Genomic DNA, 7,987 nt, shown 5'->3' on the forward strand with positions numbered 1-7,987 from the left:
CCGGATTTATAATCTTGTTATCCAACAGCAAATTGCGAGCACACATGTACACTTGCAGAATGACTGGTAATAAAGTATAAACAATCGAGCTATAAATGTTAATGACCTCTTATCCAATCAGAAAGGGGGAATTTGAATGCCTTATAACTTGTGGCAATACGATACTTCCACGCAAAGAAGTATAGTTCCCCTAAGTGTCACCTGTTTTTCTAAAAAATACGAAGTTTTCAGACAAGCCTCACATATCAATGCAAAATATACTTTCTTAACTTTAATTTAGTTCAAAACTTTTGTTTTGGAAACACTATTTACCGGGTCGCATCTGTTTCTGAAAATAGCAACTTTCGGAAAAACCCAAAGGTCGCGCATGTTTTCAGGTCGGCTGCCATTTTGAAATTTGTGAAAACAAGAGGATACACAGTATCGTCAAAAATCAATGTAACTGTTGATTTATATAACTGTTGATTAAAAAGCATGGAAACGATTAAAATGAAATGATTGTTTAATCATAACATGTGGTGAGTGTTTTAAGTTATTTATTATTATTTATTATCATTCAGAATTAAAAACCTTAGCGAGAAGTGTACAAATCTTTTGTAGCTTAACAGAGGGTACGAAAGATCGAAAATTATTACAGCGCCGGTAGCACAAAGAAAACGAGTTATTCTTTAGTTTAAACACAACTATTTGACTTCAATTCAAAGTATTATTACATATTATATGTAACAATATATCATTTCTTCCGTCTGTATGCGAAATAATTAGCTACACTGCCCAATATTAGTCCGAAACATTTGACCGTTTCGTCCCCTACGGATTCGTACTTAGAGGACTGCTTTTAGATTTGAATTTACAAAGGTAAACGATTGTTCAATAGAAGTTTTTGTATGTAGTTTTGATTGATATTTTTAACTTGTTCATCGTTTAATGTGTTACAACTTATGTAAAATAAAATCAGGAAAGTAGATTCCTCGGAAGCACCGTGAACAATGCAAACTGAAAATTGCAGACTGGGTTGTATTATTTTCTATCATCTGATCATTTTAATCGGTGAGAGATGGCCTCATATTTATTTGTAAATAACAGCTGCATCAATTGTCTTATCTATTTGACTTTTGCAGGTGAGACTGATCATTGATAAGTGACCTGATGGTCGACCGGACAATAAATTATCAAGTGCTGTTTTCTATTGGAGGAGATGATTGCATGTACGGGCATTGGGCTGGGAAAATCAAACCCTGGCGATTAAACACTGACTACCCTAAAACCCGACGAAAGTGGAAGACCTGAAAGGTAAAAATAAATATTTTATATTACTTTTGATTAATTCAGGATTTTTATTTTGTTGGTTTCACAATTTTGTAACATTGACTATGGCAAATATTTACATTTAGTGCAACCCGCTGAACTTCATGTGGAAGTAACGGCTAATTATCTTAAAGACCGATGACATAATTAGTATTTTGGTAATGTTGATTACTTTTACAGTGTAATTTTCTGTTACCACATTAAACATTTTACATTAAATTAAGACATATTATGATATTGTAAATGTGGCTGTTAGTTTGCTCTTTCAACTTTTCAGACTATGTGACAATGTGGTGTAAAAAGAAGTATGGTGCAGCCAACTGATGCTAGGCGGAATCTGGAAATAACAGAAAGAATTGGATATACGCCAATAAGTTTGCCAAAAAAGGAATAAATATTCAGTGAAAATGACTTCAGTGTATACTTCTCTAGTGTTAAACGGCAGTTGCATTTAATGGAATAATTCTTATTTTGAATTTTATATATATTTAGCAGATTAGAAAGCTTCAAAGGTATTTCTATCATTCGTTTCTAATTTGTCATGTAAAAGTCATTTTCATGTTATTATTTTGAATTCTGTAAATTAAATTATTTACAAAGAATTCTCTGCTACGTTTCATCTTTTTATGTTTTGAGTTGAATACTTAAAGTGGCTTTTTCACTACTGTGAAATGACCTATTAACAGTATACAATTAGTATAGTATTAAGAGTATACAATTGGTATAGTATTTGCAGTATATAATTAGTATACTATTGACCATCCGTTGCAATCAATTTGCATATCATTACACAGTTTGATTAGTAATAGTATCTTGATAGTAGTTTGTTATAGTATACTATTAGCTCATTTGCATGTGAAATTTTTACTAATTCTATACTAATGGTATACTGTATACGATTAGTTGTTTGTTATAGTAGTTTGTTACCCTGTTTTTTTCGTTTGGGGCGCTTTCTCAACATGTTAACACTGACAGTACTTGGAATTACACTATTATTTCTGTTCTATCAGCATTACGTTTGAGCATGTAATAGTATCGGTCAAACCTAATTGTAGCTTGTATAGGCTTAAAATAGAAGTACAATTATGAAGTGCTGGTATAGTAACAACAAATAATTCCATAGCATCTCCTTTTTCACCAGCGGTAAATATATTGTAACTTTTGGGATTTAGTTTGTGAACAGTAGGTACACTGTATTTCGTAAACATATCTCCCCATCAATGCACACTATTTCAGAGTGATTGCTTGGATAAATGACATCGGACTTCAAAATGGAAAAAAAAAACAGTCAGATTGTCAGTGGTCATGGTTGTAGTACGGCTTGTAACATACATGTAGTTTGGTCATGGGGCTGAATAATGTTGGTCTGGAACTTTGTTAGGTCAACCTGGTTTTTCATTAGCGCATATTTAGTTGACTGAATTTTTCTATATGTAGATTGCAGTCCCTCAAGGATTTGTTCTTTTCTGGATTGTGCTCTTACTGTATATCAGCTACTGTCTCAAACCTTTTTAAATTTGTGGGAGGTGAAATACAAACTTGTATGTTATTTTAGTGGCTGTTTGTTCTAGCATATGTTTCTTTAACAAAGATCGTATTTGCACTTTCTTAAATATCTTTGGTATGTTACCTAAATTCATGGAATGTATTTATATATTTTGCTATTAATGGTTAGTGTTCCACCAGTAATTTCTTGAAATGTCATGTCTGCATCTTCTGTTGCATGAGCCACATCAACAAAACAGTTTAACATGACGTTCTATCACATTTTGAACATAAGTGATTTGTCTTGTATGAGTGTGTAGCATTCCCTATGTTTTCAGATTTATTGATACAAAAGTTGCTGAAATTCTATTCAGTGCAAACTCCTTTTCAGATAACTCAAAGGGAATTGCAAGTTCACTACTGTGTGTTTGTTTTGGGATTAACATTGTTTTCAACAGTATTTCAGTTATATAACGCCGGGCTGTAAACCATACCAGTGTCCATGTGTTTTGTACCAGTAAAAACCTGTTCTCTGCTAGAAACTTCAAGTAACTGCCAACTTAACCACATGAGTCAGAGGTGGAAGATAAATGGTTTCAAATATAATGTTTTTTTTTTTATTTTATAAAATAGTCATATGGATTGAACTCACAACCCTGCGATCCGTAGATCGGCGCTCTACCTATTGCGCTAAGCGGGCTGGTTTAGATGACTACTGTCTCCCATTGATTTTTGACGTCTTGGAAAAGGCCTATGCAGAGTAATAATAAATTTGATCCTGATCTTACCCATCACTTTATATTTGATTATTCATTTTGATATTGAATGTACGCCCCTTACGTTCAAGCTTGCTTTTTAGAAGTTTTGCCTGTTATTAGGTGCAAGCTCTGAAATACGGTAGTTATAGGTCTCAACCGCTTCGCGGTTTCAACCTAAAAACCCGCAAGCAACCATACCCAATGACAAAAATATAGGAGAGATGTTACACAAATCAAGATATGAAATCTTCAAACAAAGACACTAGAAAAATGCCTGGACTAGAGGACGAACTAGATAACAGAGACAACAGTGTTCAAAGTGACAAACGTAACAAACATAAAACAGAGTTAAACCACCAGTCCGACTTTAAAGGGTCAAAAATACAGACCGTTATCTCACAAAATAGAAATGAAACGGTACAGTGGCCAAAAAGGGAGGCAATTTTCAAAGCGAGATATCGTGGCAGGACTAAAACATATTATATTGGTGGCATAGACCCGGACTCGGCTGAGGAAGGTCTTGAGGAATATCTGGTAGTCCGTGGAGTCAGTCCACTGCAATTAGCACTTTTCCCGAGTAAATCTCGCGATCAAGCAGAAAAAGTTACTGTACCGTTCTATGAAGGGTATATACCAGAAGCTTCTCGCTTTTGGCCACAGTTCACGCGCTGCAGACAATGGCTCTCCAAAAACGCATGGCAGCAATACAAAGAAAACAACAACAACACTGGAACTAGATATACTAATCAGGATGCCAATTACGATTATAATGGAGACGTTGATATTGATAACTAACCATGTGCAAACAAAAACAAAATCCAGTAAAGTTCACATCGCAAGATGAAATTCGCTTTTTTGCGTGGAATGTACGCGGAATCATGTCCTCAGCTGCTTCACTTAGCAATCTGTTAGACATAATGATATTGACTGTGCCTTTATTACTGAACATAAACTTTTCGAACACTCAAAATATTTCATCAAATCACTGAATACAAATTATAATGAATTTACTGAATGTGACCAAAATGTAATCCTATATGGTTCATTGAACTGTGGTAAAGGTGGTGTTTCGATTTTATATAAAAAATCGCTAACTTTTTCAATTAGACATATGGAAGAGGTTTCAGATGAACGTATCATAGGCATTGAAATCTATTGTAAAAATGATATTAGAATATTTGCTTTTTGTGTTTACATGCCGTCACTTAACTACCCATATACAGACTATGCAGAATGTTTAAATACGTTGCAAGCAATCTGTGATTCGTATGCTGAATCTGGTATTTTGATTTTTCTTGGAGATATGAATGCTGAGCTCATGTGTGATACAAAATACCGATCACAAAACTCATATGGAAATATAGGTTTAACCAATTTTACAAGAAAGAATGAATTGACGTCACTTGTAGAAATGCCTCTTTGATGTGGTCCAAAATATACATTTAAACCGACAGGAAAATGCTAGATCACATTATTATGTATAAAAGTGACACAGAATTAATATCAAAAATAGAAATATTATCAAATGATATGTTTGATGTGATGGCCACTTTTACCATCAGTTCTGATAAAAGAAACGTCAAACTATTGGTAAACAATTATAAAACACAAAATAAAACTGTGAATATCATTTTTTCCAAGGGTGCCCTAAGTAAAAGGTTTTAATGAGACAGAATTCTAACTCGTACATTGAAAATTTAAGGTCAGTCCTGTGGGACTGTTTTAAATTTTGCTCACTTCATTCAAAACTAACCTTGGGGCAGAAGTAAAACCTACCTACATTTCCTCCACAATATGCAGTCTAAAGTGCAAAGGCAAAATAGAGAACTTTTACCGCATGTAACTCAGTATTTTTAAAGATGTCTAACTCTGCCCCCTTCTGTTTCAGAGGGAAATTATTTTGAACAGCAAGAAATCACTTATCAAATGAAACATTTCACTTTTGTACAGTCAATCAATAATAAGTCTTGAAAAAGTAAAAACTTACAAGAAAAAAGAAATATAAGGGAAAAAATGGTCCCAGTGGGGCTTGAACCTATGCCCGCTGAGATATTGAAGTCACATTTCCGCCGAATTATCCGTGAGATAAGCGGCGCGTAAGTTCATCAATTCCAGTATAATAAATTAAACCATTATTAAACTTGCACAGTCCTTAAAACGACTTTTGGATCATTGCTAAATCTTGTTCACATTGTGTCTGAGATTTGTCTTACAATTTTAGGCAGTTTGGTATACCATACAAAGAAAAAGTATTGTCCACACATTGCAGCAGCACTAATTTTATGTATGCTGCAAATGACAACATGTATTTTCGTTTCAATAAATGCATTGGTCAGGTTTGAAAACAGCTTTTGAAATAAGTTTTGTTCTATTCAGTAAGGTAATTCTCCTATTCAATCAGTGAAATTTTGAACTGACTTTTGCCATTCATGAATTTGTAATAAATAAAGTAATTGAAAAGATATTTTGCTTTGTTTGTACTTACATGAAGACTTCTGTTTTCTTATTAAATTCATGGTACGACATTCTAATCCACAAACTACTGACTATTACAGGTGTACATGATTATTTTATCAATTTAATAATGAATATTTTACCAATCGACCAACAATTTCTTTAAAATCCACCCGTTCTCATTTCTTCATGAATGCTGAAAGCAGCAATCTGCGTCCCGTTAAGTTTGACGTTAAATGATTTGAACTATGTAAAGCGCCTTTGAACGTGAAATTGATCATGAAAAGGGCGCTATATAAATCTGGTATATAATAATAAAACAATGATGGAAACAAAAAGTTTCTATCTTTATTAAAATTGTAAATATATGATTACATCATGCTGGGCACGACTGCTTCGGCTTTGCGACCAGGGTAGATCATGATCAACTGTGCAGTCTGGATCTATCAGGCCAGATAAATTATTTTATAGAGATCTACGATATACATGTATTTCACGATTCTAGAATATAGCAATAGTATAGTAAAGAAAATCTGGTAAACTGTTTGTACAGAGCTAGATTGTGTGTTGTTGTTATTGTTGCAACTGATCCAGATAGCTGGAACGTGCGTCCTTTTATAAGTGACGCAATGCTGGAAGGGATGCTGGAATGCTGGGGACCAATAAAAATCCTTGACATGCTGTCAGTGTAATCAGGTCACAGTAAACATTAAATAATATGGAATTAACGTAAACTGTGCTGCTATACAGTGTGTGTATGTTCGGGTTTAACGTCTTTTTTCAACATTTTTTTCAGTCATATAAACGACGTTGTCTACTTATAGCAGTGAGCACAACGCCCAACTTTATAGTGCTGCTTCACTTGAATATCACGCCGTAGACACATGACATGATACCCCACCCAGTCACATTATACTGACACCGGGCTGACCAGTCCTAGCACTATCTTCTTAATGCTGAGCGCCAAGCGAGGAAGCTACTAGTACCATATTTACGTATTTACCCATGACCTCCCGCACTCGAAGCGGGCTCTCTACCACTAGGCTACCGAGGTGGTTGCTGCTATACAGACTTTAAAAGGTAAGGGCACATACAAAGAATTGATTCAAAAAGGGAAACTGATACAATTGTCTCCGATAAACCAAACTAGAGACGAAAATATAGCGTTCCAGCATTTTCCAGCATTGCGCGTTCAATGCAAACAAATAGTTACACGGAGCGTTCGAGAATATTCCTGAAGTTTGCTAATTACATGCTCGAATAAGACTTATTTCAGAAGCAATCAAAATTAACAAAACAGCAAACTATAGCAATATAAATCGGTCATTTAAGCATTCCCTGCAAAAGTACTAACTTCATGCGCAAACATCCATAACAAAAATGGCGGACATATTCAACTTGTAAACACCGCATGCAGGAATGCTGGAAATCGAAATATTAACAATAGTGATTTATAACAAGCAAAGATTCTCAACTGAAATTAAAGTGTTATGTAAGTACTAAACATTTATTCAAGGAAACTGGATTAAAATGTGTATTTTACATATGGTGAGTACTGGTTTGTAAAGTGAATGGTATCTGTATACCAGAAAGTTCGGACATACGTCCCTGGCAAAGCATTTCAAAAACAAAAATCATGTATTAACAGCACGTGAATTGCTTTGTTTGCACACGATTTTTCTTCCATTAATACATGTTAGTGGCCACTAGAACTAAAATAGAAAAACCGTTAAACAAATTCTTTTTATGAACCATTTGATGGATCTTCATCAAACTTGGTCCCTAGTATCATTGTACTGTCCTCTCTCAAGTTTGTTTAAAAATGGGTGATGGGGGTTTGGCCCCTTTTAAGGGCCGCTAGGGCTAAAATATAGATATCTTTTTCTCAAGAACTGTAGCTTCATCAGACTTGGTATGTAGGATCATCTCAAGTCTTTTTTTTCAGTTGAGGCACTTGGCCTCTTGTAGGGGCCGCTAGAGCT

General features: G+C 34.6%; 1 long non-coding RNA gene across 1 annotated transcript; it reads left to right on the plus strand.

Moving 5' to 3' along the window:
* The first annotated feature begins 246 nt into the window (after nt 1-246).
* On the plus strand, nt 247-2,251 carry LOC123545647 (uncharacterized). The gene is made up of 3 exons (XR_008366916.1): nt 247-518; nt 1,122-1,293; nt 1,586-2,251. It is a non-coding gene; the product is annotated as an uncharacterized LOC123545647 (long non-coding RNA).
* The last annotated feature ends 5,736 nt before the right edge of the window (nt 2,252-7,987 follow it).

This window comes from Mercenaria mercenaria, chromosome 14 (genome assembly GCF_021730395.1).
Source record: "Mercenaria mercenaria strain notata chromosome 14, MADL_Memer_1, whole genome shotgun sequence".
Classification (NCBI taxonomy): domain Eukaryota; kingdom Metazoa; phylum Mollusca; class Bivalvia; order Venerida; family Veneridae; genus Mercenaria; species Mercenaria mercenaria.